Source organism: Notothenia coriiceps, unplaced genomic scaffold, assembly GCF_000735185.1.
Source record: "Notothenia coriiceps isolate Sejong01 unplaced genomic scaffold, NC01 NC01_scaffold00036400, whole genome shotgun sequence".
Classification (NCBI taxonomy): domain Eukaryota; kingdom Metazoa; phylum Chordata; class Actinopteri; order Perciformes; family Nototheniidae; genus Notothenia; species Notothenia coriiceps.
In genome coordinates this window covers 139,432-154,903 of record NW_011369101.1, presented here as the reverse complement: position 1 = coordinate 154,903, position 15,472 = coordinate 139,432, and the positions used below count along the sequence as shown (strand labels likewise).

Below are 15,472 nucleotides of genomic sequence, written 5' to 3'. Positions count from 1 at the left end.
ACCATAAGTCACTAATTAGGTGTGTTTACGAATCTGGTGGACTTCCAAATAAAGAGCGTCTCCCCACAGTTATATTGAGAAGCCATTAGGATCTTTCAGGATATTGCCATTTTTCACATTTAGAAACCCTATGTTCTGAATGTGACTGATGGTGTTTACTCCAAATGATGGTGTGTGTCATACACACAGCCCTGTGTGTAGCTGAGAGGCAGCAGAATAGCAATGTCTGTCTATGTCATACAGCCCTGTGTCTACAGTCCCTCTCTATATCGCCTTTAATCCATCTTCTATCATCCCGCGGACCGTCTCCTCATCACCCGTCTATTCATCTCTCCTTTTCAATGACTCCCTCTGTGTCCCTCCCTCACTGTCTCCTCTTCCTCCCTTCTGATGTCACACATTTAGATATGAGGCTCTGTGATAGCACACAGCCTTGGACACTGCAGCCTTGTTTGGATGGGGAGTGATCAGAAGGATAAGAGGATGTGGGAAAGACGAGCTTGTTTGGCGGCGCGGGTATTCTCCCAAGCAGTGGGAGGATGTAAGACGCAGAAACAAAGGAGGACATCTCGGTTAAAAAAAACATGCATGAATGGATCTGAAAGGCCTGTGTTGCCGGCTTGTCTCATCCCTGTGACTCGGAGCCGGCCGGCCTGTCAACTTTTCACTCTATTTACGTTATCTGCTCTCTTTCTTGCGGATAAAACAGTTGACGGCTAATATTCATACCTAGGGGTAAAGGGGGGGCGGGGGTGAACCTGGCACTGTCCCAGAAATGCATGTGCTGTCATACGAGTAGACATGTTCTGTCCACTCTTCATAGTCTTGTGAAACGTCTTACATGTATTTCATTGGCACTGCGACAAAAATGCGCTTTTCTTGCAACAAAAAAGCATGGAAAATACAAAGAAAATCTAAGGTGGCTTCAGGGGGAACATCTATTTCTTTGTGGTTTTATGTAATGCACAAGAGTTGATGTGGGACTAACATATTCAGGGTCTTGATTTGGAAATGTTAATATTAATGAGGGGTCAAAAATACATTTAAACCACTCAAGCATCACGCTTAGGGGAATGAAAACTCTTTTTTTTGGAGAGGAAAGGGTTGCTTTAATGATAAATAGCAGAACAAAACCATCATTTGAATGTACATAAGGTATCCCTGCCTCAACAATATATGTCTGTTGGACTGAATGCGCTGCTAATATTTAAGCGTACACGCATTGGAAGTGTAAAGACAATAATGCTGCACATTCGATTCAAAAGCTGCATTTGCTGGTCTGCTTTTTTATTAGACTTTCAAAGACCACGTCGTCACTTGTTGAAAAATACACACCTTTTCACCAGAATAAACAGTATGACTGCTTTTCCAGCTCTGTCCCCATGTAAGAAAGCCAACATTATGTTGCTATAAATCAACAGTGATGAGGGCAGCTCGAGAGCTACAATTTCACCTGTCTTATCAAAAGGGACAGGCTGATGTGTTTCTATAGCGCCCCCGATAGTATGATCAGGTAACTTGAAAATGTCTGAGGTTAAAGGATATTTTTGTCAACAAATAATCACAAAGTACAAAAATATCTCTCAGCTTAACCAGAAATCCAACGAAAATACGTTTATGAAAGTTTCCTAAAAAATCAACCTACCCTACCCTCATCATTTGGACATTTTTGTGAATGCACATCATGCAGCATGCTGAGGGAGGGTCCTTGCAGCAGAAGGTGAATGACAACCCTCTCTGTGGCGAATACCACTGCTGGCCATCAAAGAGGGAAGCCACACTGACTGAAAGTGCGCCACAGCACTGGCTCAGAGCACTCATCTGCCTACTCCACTGCAAAGAGATCAGCTCCGTGCCACTGCCTCCTCCCAGCAGCATGGCACCATCTCCCCCGCCTCATCAATGTGGATTATACATTTTATTTATATTAAGATAATGCTTGAGAATAGTTTTTCATGCATTTCATCACTTAGAAACAAATCCATGGAATATATATTTAAATATGGCTCATCATTATATCCGGCTTTAAAGTGTGTATGAAGTGACAATTAAAGGCAATGTGGTCGAAAGACCTATTACCTATTATGATTACAACGTATAATAAAGGATGCCATGGATTTTTTGTTTAGTCTGAGCGATGAGTTGTTAGTGTGAAGAGACCGTTTTTCGGAAAAAGACTCAAAAGTCAAAGAAAAATATGAAGGTCTTTAGTTTAGGCATATGGAAGACTCGAACAAGTAATCCACCATGTATGAACACCCATTTTTTTATGGAGAACCCAGACGTCAAACTCGATTAAAATAAAAAATATTGCATTAAAAACAGCAGCCTTGCTCACTGGCAAACCTACACACTGCTTTGAAAAACATTCTGAGAGGTTCATACATCTCTGGCTCTAAGTGATTTATTTCAAACAGTACAGATGTAAATGAAATAAATTCTGCTGAATGTGTCTTGGATGTGCCGATGTAAAGACGTATTCATTCTGAACATATCTTAAGTAAGGTTCAAGGTAGTTTTAATGTTTCCAAGTAAGAATAGACTATTTCATATAAATGTTTTTTAACGAAGTTTGGCAGCACTGCATCCCCAGAGAAAAAAGGTCTCTCTCACGGCTAAGCCCAGGCGGCTGAGCGCGGCTGGGTGTGTGGCACCTGAACATGCTGTGGTATTCCCTAAGCTGAATACAAGCACCACAGTAAAAGGACGACCAGAACAACCCAAAATAAGGAATCTCGACAAGCCGACAAACTTAATAGCAGTCCCTATCTTTTCCTCATTTTGCCTCAAAACGCCCAGGAACAGTGACAGAATCGACACGCATCTCAACAAAACAAAACGCAGAAGCAACAAAATCAGTGAGCTTAAAGGTGAGCAGAAAGAGGTCAATAAGAGTCAAAATCATTCATTACAAAAATTTGAATTTACCTTGAGTAAGTTAACGGTCCTTTTGAAGCATTCTGTCAGAGCTCCTTGCGTTCACAGGGATTTCACAAATTCCAAAAGCCCGGGGATAAGTCCAAGGATAAGTCCACAGAAAGCCTTACGGTGACTGTACTGTCCTTTTCTTCTGAGACAAATATAGGAATTAAGACTGGGGTAAATAGGAGGGGTGGGTCAGGAGGAGTTCTGGATGTCCGTTAGTTCCGACTGATGAGTGCGTAAAATAGGTTCAGAAAATCCCGAATGTATTTACCGACAGATATTTTTCTTACATTCTTCCAAAATAAAACGTCCTCCGCTCTTCTTTAATGTATGAAGGGAAAGTCCTTTCCACATTAGTTGTTGTGTTATTCCAAATGTTTAGTTTCAGAAGTTATTTTCTCCACATCTTCTTCACGTTTCACTCTTCCAGGAATGTAACGTTTAACTGAGCGGAAAATCAAAGAGGACTCGCGCGCATCTCGGGAACCGCCGTTCCCAGCTCGCGGCTCTGGAGCATCGTTGTGTCCGCGCGCAGCAACAGCCGGATTCCTTATTTGGAAGCCCGGGGCTCGCGCTACTGTCAAGAGAGTCAAGTTAAACCAAAATGACTTCCAGCGAAACCTTTCAAAATAAAAAGCAGGAGCGCTGCAACTCTTTCCAAACGCAGCACTTTGAAAGCAGATCTTATATGAAGCACATATGACATCTATGCAAACACATGAACTAGATTTGTGTGAAGATGTTTACTTGTTTTTTATATCAAATTAATTTAAATTTAATTTAAATATAGATGTAATTACTTTTAAAAGTGTTATTAAACATTACAAACTGTCCATCCCTGAATATTTAAATAGATTATCTGTGTAAGTAGATTATGCAGTCAAAAACACATGTAGTATTTCAAATAAATCAGTCTTGACAATTTTGCTGCAATCACAACTAATCATTCTGAAGACAGCTATATGTATCTTTAAACATTTCGGTTTGCTTTTTATGAAATATATCAATATAATGTCTTCATTGGAGCACCCTTTGTTTCTGTTTCACATCAAAGTCATACTAAAGAGAAAACATAATACAAAAGAACATTCAGTGTACTAAGACTTCCCCCTTGGGAATGCTTTTATTTTTGAAGGCAACATCGCATAATTTCCTGCTAGATTCTGCCTTTACTGTGTTCAAAGCTGAGGGGGTTCCTTAGAAACGCACCCATCAGCCCCCTCTTCTGGAGTCAAACAGCGTCAATTGGATGTTGTGTCAGGTCTGTGGCATCACCTACATTTACCACACAAACAGGAAATGTTAAGATTAAATAGCCACAATACACATGTTTTACACGGGTTAGAAAACACGCTGGCCATTCAGTGATGCACCTGTCTGTGTAGCAGACTTATTTCTCTATCATTTCTCAGTGAAACAAAGACATGCAGGGCCGTATCTATAAAAACACCTAAAACTCATGCCTTCTGTTTCATGTCTTCAACATACACAGTACATGCTGGTTCATCACAGCTGATTGATTTACAGTATTTGATTGTTAGTAAAAAAACATGTTATTATATATCTTAATAATGAGATTTACTTAGGACCGTTGTGAAGCTTGGAACATCTTTTAGGGGAGATTCCATTAAAATGCAATATATAATAAATTATTTGGTTTGCTTGTCGAAATGATTTACTTACTGATGTGGTTACCACATTTATTTTGGTCATCAGGTGGAGCTGCAGGGATTTGAACCATGGACCTCAGTGTTACTAAGACCCTGGCTACACATGGCTAAGGCCCCTTGGGCAAATGAGACTCTGTGGCCTCTCCAACTTTGTGAATTGTGTACATCCAGTTGTGTTTAACTATGCAGACATATAGCAGCTTTATTATATTTGCTTAGACCCAGATATTACTGCAGTGTAAACATGAAAGAATTTCATAATAAAATGGAAGGAAGTCTGTATGTCCTTTGATTTTCACACAAAACATTCCTCTGATCAGTTCCACCTTGCGTGTGAATTGAAAGAAGAGCTGTGTGGAGTTTGAGTTTTTTTTTTGCACCTATCGAAGCCCACCAATAGACCTGTTCCAACTGGCGTGTTTTAAATAGGCTATATTATTTTACTAAATGTTAAATATGAAAAGGTACTAAAAACCCTATTTTGACACAAGGCCCTATCCTAAGACAGGGTCTCAAACATGAATAATAAAGTGGGAGCCTCATTAAGGCCCTTAAAATTATAATATGTGAATACAATTTTCAGACATTTATATTTTGCTTTTAGTGCACCAGGGAGGTCCTCTGGGTTAGGGTTAGCCTAACCCTCGGGGCAGTATTCCACATTGCCCAGCTGGTAATTCAGCCTTGTCAAACATTTCAAATATAAATATCAAAATAAATGACTTCATTATCACAAGGTATCTTTCATACTGCACCAAGACAAGACTTAATCAGAGACATAAATAAGACATTGATTATTGTGATGTGTTACTGTCACTATGTTCTAATCATTTTTGAGAGAATTGAACATTGATAGGGCCCTGAGAAGAATCTGAACTGAGGCCCCACTTGAAAAGACAACTATGTATAAACTGAAGTGGAACTGCACATTTTGCCACATTTCTTTTTCTATAAAAAACCTCTGAAATGTAACTTAATAAAGTGTCATGCTGTTCATTCCTGTGAACGTTTTTTCAGCTGTGCATTAACCCAAATAGTGCTCAAATTCAGGTAGACATTTCTCAGATCCTACAGCAATCTTCCACATCCACAGGGCCAAAAGAGCATTTCAATTTAGAAGTTGATTTGCCTGAAAGAAAATGCATAGGCTGCTTTTCAGATTTCTTTTTGGGCCCCCTGGCATCACGTGACTGACACAGAAATTGTCTATACAAGGTTGGGCCACTATGAAAATGTGCTCCTGAATGCTTATTGTGAGCTGTCAATCTATCTCCAGCTTCTCATTGTGATGTGATGCTGTTTCTGTCTTTACACTGGCTGTGTCATTGCAATATTTACGCTGTCAAATGCTTATCAAAGCTACAGATGATCTGTTAGATATCTCTTCTAAATGCATATTTTCATCTGCAAACACGGTCATAACGTTCATGTTTAATTTACTACTTGTAGATAAACTCAAGATGTTAGACAGACCATGTTGTTTACCCTTTTACATGTATGACTGTTTCACCTGAGGCCTGTACTACGAATCCAGTTCAACCTAACCTGGATTTGTTTGAGTTACCCGGTTTACCTAATCCAAAACAAACACGCTCTTGCTAAGCGGTCCTACGACGCCGGTTATCAACTTGGTAACTCAAGCCAGGGTTTCTCTGTCCGGCTGAGTGCGCGTTCACATGAAAGGGACGGGGTTAGCAACATTTGACCAATCACAAACATGGAGAAGCGTACTGACAGAGCAGCGTCATACTACCTGAATGAAAAGTCAACTATAATATTAGACATATGAAGAAGTTAAACTTTAAACATCCATGACTTAAACACTTTATCCAGGATAAAAGCCACATACAGTAGCTGCATCTGCAAGGTGAATACAGCTGGTAAAAGAAAAAGTGTTTGAATGCGTACATTAACAGGTTTATGATATCACTGCCCCGTCTAAGACACAAGTGGATCTGACTTTAATTACATTTGACTCGAGTGCTTCGTCAACTTAATGTGTTGCTTAAAATAATACTTCTGCATACAGTATGTGACACTGTGAGTGTTGCACGGCCAGATACGGCTCAAGCTGACTCAGATAAGGAGATATATGATACATTATGATTGATATGAATGATAATGGGACACATCGACGTCTGCACTCACAGTGCCGCGGACTGTACGTAATGTTACTTTGATCCGGTTACTTATGTTGTGGCAGATATTTAAGTAAGCTCTCTTAACGCTAATGTTATAATAGTCAGATTGCTCTGAAGATGGGAGGTGATATTCTATTAATGTTCACGTTCACACAGTCGGTGATTTTTGCCGGCCGTCTTTCCTGCAACGGCAGCTTTTCTGTATTTCCTTTCTCCTGTAATATGACTTGATCGCTTTAAACTCTGCACACTGAGCTCTGATTGGTCAGCAGGCAGTGCTTTCACTGAGTTGAGCTCTTAGCCTGCAACCTAACCTGAGGCCTGCGAAAATCCTGCTTCGTAGTATACGCCCCAGAGGCCTGTACTACGAAGCCGGATGTTCTCTTAGCGGCTAACTTCAGGTTAACTCTGGGTTTCCGCTCCTAAGAAGCTGGTTCTCTTTTTAGCAGGCTAGATCTCCATGGTAACTTATGCTTAGCGGCTAACCTGCACCGGAGCAGGTTAGGTTGCNAGCTGACTCAGATAAGGAGATATATGATACATTATGATGTGATATGAATGATAATGGGACACATCGACGTCTGCACTCACGCAGACTGTACGTAATGTTACTTTGATCCGGTTACTTATGTTGTGGCAGATATTTAAGTAAGCTCTCTTAACGCTAATGTTATAATAGTCAGATTGCTCTGAAGATGGGAGGTGATATTCTATTCATGTTCACGTTCACACAGTCGCTGATTTCTGCCGGCCGTCTTTCCTGCAACGGCAGCTTTTCTGTATTTCCTTTCTCCTGTAATATGACTTGATCGCTTTAAACTCTGCACACTGAGCTCTGATTGGTCAGCAGGCAGTGCTTTCACTGAGTTGATCTCTTATCCTGGAACCTAACCTGCTCAGGTTAGCCGTTCAGCATAAGTTACCATGGAGATCTAGCCCGGTAAGAAATGAACCAGCGTCGTAGGACCGGAAACCCCAAGTTTTCCCTGAAGTTAGCTCGCTAAGCGAAAGTCCGGCTTCATAGTACAGGCCTCTGTTCAAAAGTGTCTGATCCAGGGTAGGATTTTCACGGCGGCCATGACGGCCATGGTTTCTGAACTGCATTATGCTGCGTTCACAACGGACGCAATGCGAATATTCGCATTGCTCTAATCGCTGGAGTTTCAATGCGGCTGTCAGCTGTGTTTACTCCTGTCATTCAAACAGGACGTGCTGGAGAGGGGGCGGGGCTTATATCCATGTAAATACTGTGGTAGACTCAACTACCACAATATTTACATATTTTACCGTGATTTAATTGTAATACACGTTTCAAAATGATGCCGAAGGAGCAAAATACTGATAATGGTTATTAAAAACCATGAATTAATGCTTTGATAAGTGTCCAAACCTTTTAAAATGCGGGTTTTCTGAACGGAGATCAGAGGCATGTACTACGAAGCTGGTTCAACCTAACCTGGGTTTGAGTCAGCCGGTTGGCCTAATCCAAAACATACGCGCTCTCGCTAAACGGTCCTACGACGCCATGGTGTTATATGTGTGCCTCTATCCTGAGCACGCAATGAAACATGTTGAGCATAGAAAATGCGATTGAGCGCGCACTTGAACATTTTTGAGCACAGAGAAATATATTTTCTCTCATAAAACTCCTGCTCCGTGGCAGGCAGACCGCTGCACGCGCTCTCTCTCCCTCGCTCGCTCGACCTCTCCAGCCTGTGCGTGCTCAACTTTGCCTGCGCGCTCGCTCAAATTGTCACAGCGTTACAAATGTGCCACAAAACCAACCAATCGGAGAACTCGAGAAGGTCATTTCTGATTGGCTGGTCGTCTCCAATCATATCTTAGATGAGAGAGGGATTTTCGGTTGCCATCAGGCTGTTGACGTTCTTATTACACATCCGTTGTTGAAATTTACACATGCATTTACAGGACATGACAGACTCGAATGAAGAGAATAGTACGCCACAGTGTCAGGTGAGTTATACATTTCTAGTTTTCTGATATCACGTTATTGTCAATGCCTGAGTTTGCTAGCTGGCAACATAGCTAGGATACCGGATAAGGTTAGCAACACACGTTAACAATGAACAGCCTATTAAGCCGTTCTCTTAATGTTGTGGAATTAGAGAAAAGGGGCTTCTAAACATGCTTTTATCCGGGGTGGAGGGAGTTACATATAACATTGTGATTGTAGTGGGTGGAGGTGGTGAAATGAGGATATCCATCTTGGAGTTCAAGCTAGTATATTATTGTTAACGTTACACAATAATAAGGAAGAGAGCTATTTTTGTGATACATCGCTATTGATATGGATTTAGAGTGTATATTTGAGACTTCCAAACAGTAAACAAAAACGTAACCTATGGGTGAGTGTTTTTAGCAGAGCCATATAATGTCCTTGTGATTCTGTTGATTATTACCTCTCTGTATTATGTTGCAGCTCAGCTGATGTTGGATTGATGGCAAAAGGAGAGGGACTTAAGTGAGAGTGAAAACACAAGGTAAGTTTCAAATAGGTCAGCAATTTCCCATCCTATAGGTTGATAGATGTATCTAACCCTTTCTCCTGTCTTTTTCTCCCTCTTTCAGCACAAGAACCCCAGGGGGATTCAATGGAGCCTGAAGACCTGCAATGAGACCCTCACCCTGCACCTGAGTCTCACCTCCCAGAGTTTTGCAAGCCTCTCCCTGTTCCTTATTTTTGATTAAACAGACATTAAGCTTCCAAATGGCGTGGTCTTTGTTTTGTGAAAATATGATTACCTCACATGTTGTTGTTGCTGTTGTTGTCTTTTGTGATAGTTAAATTGCTCCTGCTGACTTGAGTCAGCCATTCTTTCCTCCTCTCTGTGTCAGTGGGGAAACCGTACATTCATACTCCTTTCTCTGAGCGATTGGAGCATCCCTGGCAGCACAGCAAACCATGGGGGAGACTATATGCCAGGACAACACAGAGGAAAAGGCACTGACAAACTGCATGCATGCTATTAAATGTTTATTGAATTCCATTTATTTACATGGATGTTTCTAAAACAACACATTTAACATCATCATGCTGCTGCTGCTGCTGCTGCTGCTGCTAGCCCTTTGACTTATTGTGCTGTCAGTTGACAATCATTGATAGTCACCTGTCGGCCCCCTGTCCTTTCTGAAAGTCATAAAGATTACATTTGTCATTTAGATTACTTACGTCCTCAATTACCATGGGATTACTGAAACCACCATGAATTAAAGAAATGGTAGAAATGATTCTAATCTGAATTTTGAAACCTTCCTTCCCTCCCTCTAAATATATCAATAAGGATGTGATGTTCTTGACTCATACAAGTTTAAGAAGATAATATTTGTTTTAAAGAATTCAAAGCAATAAACAACAGCAACAGGCCCTGTAACCAAGGCAACGTTAGCCTAACATGTATATGTTAACAGGTAAGATAGCTGTTCACACTATCTATATATTTTCTACTTTTTGTAATGCTATGTTATTTCTATTTAAGATGTTTACATTTTCGATTGTTTAATTCTAGTCTTTTAACTGTCTAATGTACAATGCCTTGTCTTTTGCTGCTGCAGCGTAAACATTTCCCCAATTGGTATCATAAAGTACTCCTTATTTTATCTTAATCCTCAAATATTAGCGCATTTTACTTTAAAAAACAAACAAACACATTGATGTAACTACATACACATATATATATGTTGTATACATATTGCAAATCAAAACTTTATTGACCACTAATTACCAAAAATTGCATTTCTATCCTGTTATTAATGCATTCAAATCGTGATTCAGATGGCCTGCCAAAGACTTCCGGGAACTTTCTGAGTCTCTCTGAACCACGTGACGATCAAGCATTTTTGGACTTCCGCTGTCGCAACTCTTCTCTATACATGGCGCTGGACCAGCCAATCAGAATTGACCTTCTCGAGTTCTCCGATTGGATGAATTTGTGGCACATTTGTAACGCTGTGACAACTTGAGCGAGCGCAGGCAAAGCTGAGCGCGCACAGGCTGGAGAGGTAGAGCGAGCGAGGGAGAGAGAGCGCGTGCAGCGGTCTGCTTGCGCACGGAGCAGGAGTTTTATGAGAGAAAACATATTTCTCTGTGCTCAAAAATCTTCAAGTGCGCGCTCAATAGCATTTTCTATGCTCAACATGTTTCATTGCGTGCTCAGGATAGAGGCACAAATACAACGCCATACAGTGACTGGTACTATTTATTATTGGGAAGGGACCCGAACTATTTGGCATTGTGCAGCGAATGGAACTATTTAGTATCATGCATTGACTGAAACAATTTTTTATTGTGAAGTGACTGGCACTTTTTGTTATCGTGCAATGACTGGAACTATTTGGTATCATGCAGGGACTGATACTATTTATCACCATGCAGTGACTTGAATGATTTGTTATTGAGCAGTGACTAGAACAATATTTTCCATTCAGTGTTTTGAACTACTGTTACCGTGCAGTGACTGGAACTATTTGTTGTCACCCAGTTACCAGAACGTTGTTAATACACAGTGACTGGAACTATTTTGTATCATGCAGTGACTGGAACAAATTGGTATTATGCAGTGACTGGAACTATTTTTTAATTTGCATTAATTGGAAATGTTTTGTATTGTACAGGGACTCGATCAATCCATATTCTGCAGTGCCTTGAACTATTTGTTATTTGAAGCAGTGAAAAGAAAAAAGTATTCTGTGCAGTGGCTTGAACTATTTGTTATTTTGAAGTGACTTGAACAATCCGTATTGTGCAGTGCCTATTTGGTATCATGCAGGGACTGGTACTATTTTTCACCATGCAGTAATTGGGCAGTGACTTATACTTTTTGGTATTGTGCAGTGACTGGTAGTATTTCTAATTGGAAACTAACTGGAATAATTTTTTATTATGCACTGACTGGTACTTTTTGTTATCGTGCAGTGATGGGAACTATATGTATTGTGCAGGGCCTGGAACTATTCGTTATTTTGCAGTGACTAGAACAAAAAAATCGTCATAAAGAAAAAATAGCGACTATTGAACATAATAACAGAGATAAATTCAGAAATCAATCAAAAAAAAAGACAACATTACGAACAGGAGCACTTTAACATTACAATGCGTAGCTCACAACGTGATCACAAGAGATCAACAAGGTCAACTGTCAACTCTGATGTTTTAGTGTTTAAATTCCTATTCAGCTCTCTCAGCATGTGGAGTGGCGTGAAGAGAAAGTGAAAAGGTAAACCACATTGTTGGGCTTGATTGGCAGCTGGTTTAAAGAGCTTAAGTTTCGTTCAGAGCTGGGGTGTGGTCATAGTTTTGAGGTTAGAAAGTCACCTACGTAGAGCAACAAGCTGCAAAACCAGTGAATTAAAGTGTATAAAAACACTAATCTACTGTGTCAATGTTCCCTTGAGCACAGCACTGAACTCAAAGTGGCCCTGTTTCTGCAACTGTGCAAATGTGAAGCTGCATGTTCAGTTATATTTTCTAAAGAGAAAGTTTAATGATTGGATTAGATATTTTAATATGTAGGTGGAAAGATTTATTGATGTTTAATCCTGCTGTCCACACTCCATTACTAACACAACCACGATGGTCTAACACAAAAAATCCTTAATGACTCTTAGGCATGCATAATATTAAAAAATGAAAACATACACATAAAGGTCAGAGGGCAAAGTACAATAGATTTACAATTGTATTTGTTTGCTAAAAGGTAAATATTGCATTTGTTCTATTGTTGTTTGGTTACGTGTTTTCTTTTGTTGTTTATATTTGATCAGCTGCAAGAAAAAGGTCTTCTAGTGGAATATTAAAGAAGAAATTATCAATCTGTCAAGTGTCAACCACTGGTTGTAATGAAGATGGTGCTGTGTATGACTGCCGTGTTTCTAGCTCGGCTCCAACTTTGCATTTCTTTCGTTTTATTACAGTGTTTGTTAACATTTCAGTGTGTCTTTTTAACATGGTTGACAACATGCGAGCAAACCAAACCATACAATATGGTAGAAAGGAACTTCACATCAGAAACTTGGTGGACAGCAGTCTATCACCGTGACTGGCAAACAATGTGGAGTGGCCATGCCTATCTGTTGTTGTTGTTGCTGCTGTACCTGAGCGGCGCAGAAGGAAAACAAAGCGGCAATCCCGGGCCGGAGTGCAAGTGAGACTGAGGAAACACAGTCTTATGCACATTTTGAGAGCAGCCAGGCTGTAGAGACACAGAAGGCCCAGGAGCCCTTCCCTTTTGTTTTAAACAGGGCAGATGTGTGCAAAACCTTTAAAAGGGTTAATCCACACAAGGCTCCTGGACCTGATGGCATCCCTGGCCGTGTTCTCAGGGTGTGTGCAGTGCAGGTGTTCACAGACATCTTCACCAGGTCACTGCTGCAGTCTGTAGTCCCCACATGTTTCAAAAACTCCTCCATCGTTCCTGTCCTCGAAAAGCCTAAAACCACCAGCCTTAATGACTACTTATTCCACCTACTTCCATCATCATGAAGTGCTTTGAGTGGTTAGACAAAACATTCATCACCTCCTCCCTCCCTGACTTTCTGGACCCCCTGCAGTTTGCCTACAGAGCAAACAGGTCCACAGACGACGCCATAGCCCTCACCATCCTATGGGGTCAGATCAGTCTCAAAAATAATTAAATGCACACAGAAGGATACACAAATGTAATTCCTGATATAAATGTCTCCATCCACACACATATTTGTCAATGCACACACAAAAACTTATCTATTTATAAATGTAAAAAAGTTTCACAAATATATTTCTGATCCACACACAAATAGTTACATCAAAAACATATTTGAGTGTTGTTACATTTATATAAAAAACGCTTTCTGTGTTAATCTCTCTGCATTTGAGTGTGAATCTCTCAGCATTATCCAAGGTTTTTGCTCTCTCATTTTATTAATTTGTTTTAATTACGCTGCGTAGAATTTTATTTAGGAAATAAATGTATATATAAAATATAAGTACAAAATATGAAATGGTTATTTTTGTCTTAATAATTATTATACCATAATAGAATTGACAAATTGCAAAAATAAATTGATGTTGTTCATTCACCAACCAGTGAGAGAAGTGAGAGCGGCGGGATGAGGCAACCTCTCTGATGTTGGGCTGTATTCTGTTGTGGCAATCCTGAGGCACTGTCCAAGATGTGCAAGTCTGTTCCTGTCCTGGCTCTTGATAGCATTCATTGAAGAAAATGCTGATTCGCAGATGTATGTTGAGGGGAACATTGTGAGTAGGAACATTGCAATAACGGGGCCTCATTTATAAAGCATTACGTAGGATTCACGTGGGAAGGTTGCTTACGTAGCACAAAGCAAATAAATACGCACAGACATTTTCCGATTCATAAAACACTACTTACCGGCGCAGAACTTGCCTACGGCATGTCCTACGCCGGTTTCCCTTTATAAATCACAATCAACTCGAAATGCGGTGCAGCTTTTGCGGGCTTCACGTAACGACGCCCATATTTGCCTATTGTTACAACCCGGCTCCTGGTCTGCAACAAAAAGCAGGGAGGCCAGAAGAGGGGTTAGAATATAACGATTGTTTATTCTTAATAAACAATATTGTGAAAGGAACCAGCCTCAGGTCCCAGAGGCTGTGCCCAGAGGAGTGAGAGAGCGAGACATATCCGGCTTGGCTCCTCTTGTATTCTTTTCAGCAGGGGCAGCTCATCAGACAGGTGTAGCCAGGGGTTAAGTTGGGATTTGATATGTGGGGGGGCTCTGTGTGGAGGTGCGAGAGGGGGGCGGATACTAAAGGACAGTAAACCAAAAATATCGTTTAAAACCTGAGAGATACAAAAATATGCATAAATAAATGTTAACTAGGTAAAATAAAATATGAATGAACAACAAAAATAAAATAAGTTACATTGATTTGTTATTGGCTATGGTAGGTTATTGGTTATGTTCACACACTGCTGCAGACTCTGCACGAAGGAGCCGCAGTGCTGCAGCTCCTGATCGGAGCAGAGACACATGTTCACTAAGCGGAAAAACGATATCCTGTCACAGAGATCTGCTATTTTAAAGTAAAGTCAACACATATCGACCCTAAATAAAGTCTATATTAACAACGAGAGATGTTTTAACATATGGCTTAAACAAATGACAAATGAGCGAGGGTGATGACGTCAGAGCATCGTCCTATGTGCCGGGGCTGAGCCCCGGACAGCCCCGGTTCAATTTAACCCCTGGATGTAGCTCATCCGGCACTGGAACCCGAATCACCCACACACCAACCCGATATCACGGCAAGACGTGAACATGTGACGATTTTCCATGCTGGGAGACGTGAAGATGTCACGATTTCGTCCCTTCAAACGTAACAGTTACACGGTATTGTTAACCAATGTTAACCAGTGGAGAAATTCCCGGAAATGCCAAGCAAATGCTACCCCGACGGTCGGTTGTTATTGTCAATATTCTATCGATCACGGACCGTTGAGTTAGCGTGTGCGTGCAGGCAATGGAAGGTTGTAGGTGTGCGTACCTGTTGTAGCTAACGTTCTGTAATACATCGGAAAGCAAAGACGATTTTCTCCACAGCATGGTCGTCCCCCCCCCCCCCCCCCCCCCCCCCCCCCCCCCCCCCCCCCCCCCCCCCCCCCCCCCCCCCCCCCCCCCCCCCCCCCCCCCCCCCCCCGCCCCCCCCCACCCGTTTTTCTTTTAGCCGCATTCAGCTTACACTGATAATTTTTATTTAGT

At 41.1% G+C, this 15,472-nt stretch overlaps 1 protein-coding gene and 1 long non-coding RNA gene across 2 annotated transcripts in view; both read left to right on the top strand.

Annotated features, from left to right (window-relative positions):
- LOC104963762 (forkhead box protein P1-like) overlaps positions 1-15,472 on the top strand; it is a 924,791-nt gene that overhangs the window by 905,136 nt on the left and 4,183 nt on the right. The window lies entirely within an intron of this gene.
- LOC104963751 (uncharacterized) lies at positions 8,996-9,462 on the top strand. Its single transcript, XR_800346.1, has 2 exons — positions 8,996-9,237; positions 9,326-9,462. It is a non-coding gene; the product is annotated as an uncharacterized lncRNA (long non-coding RNA).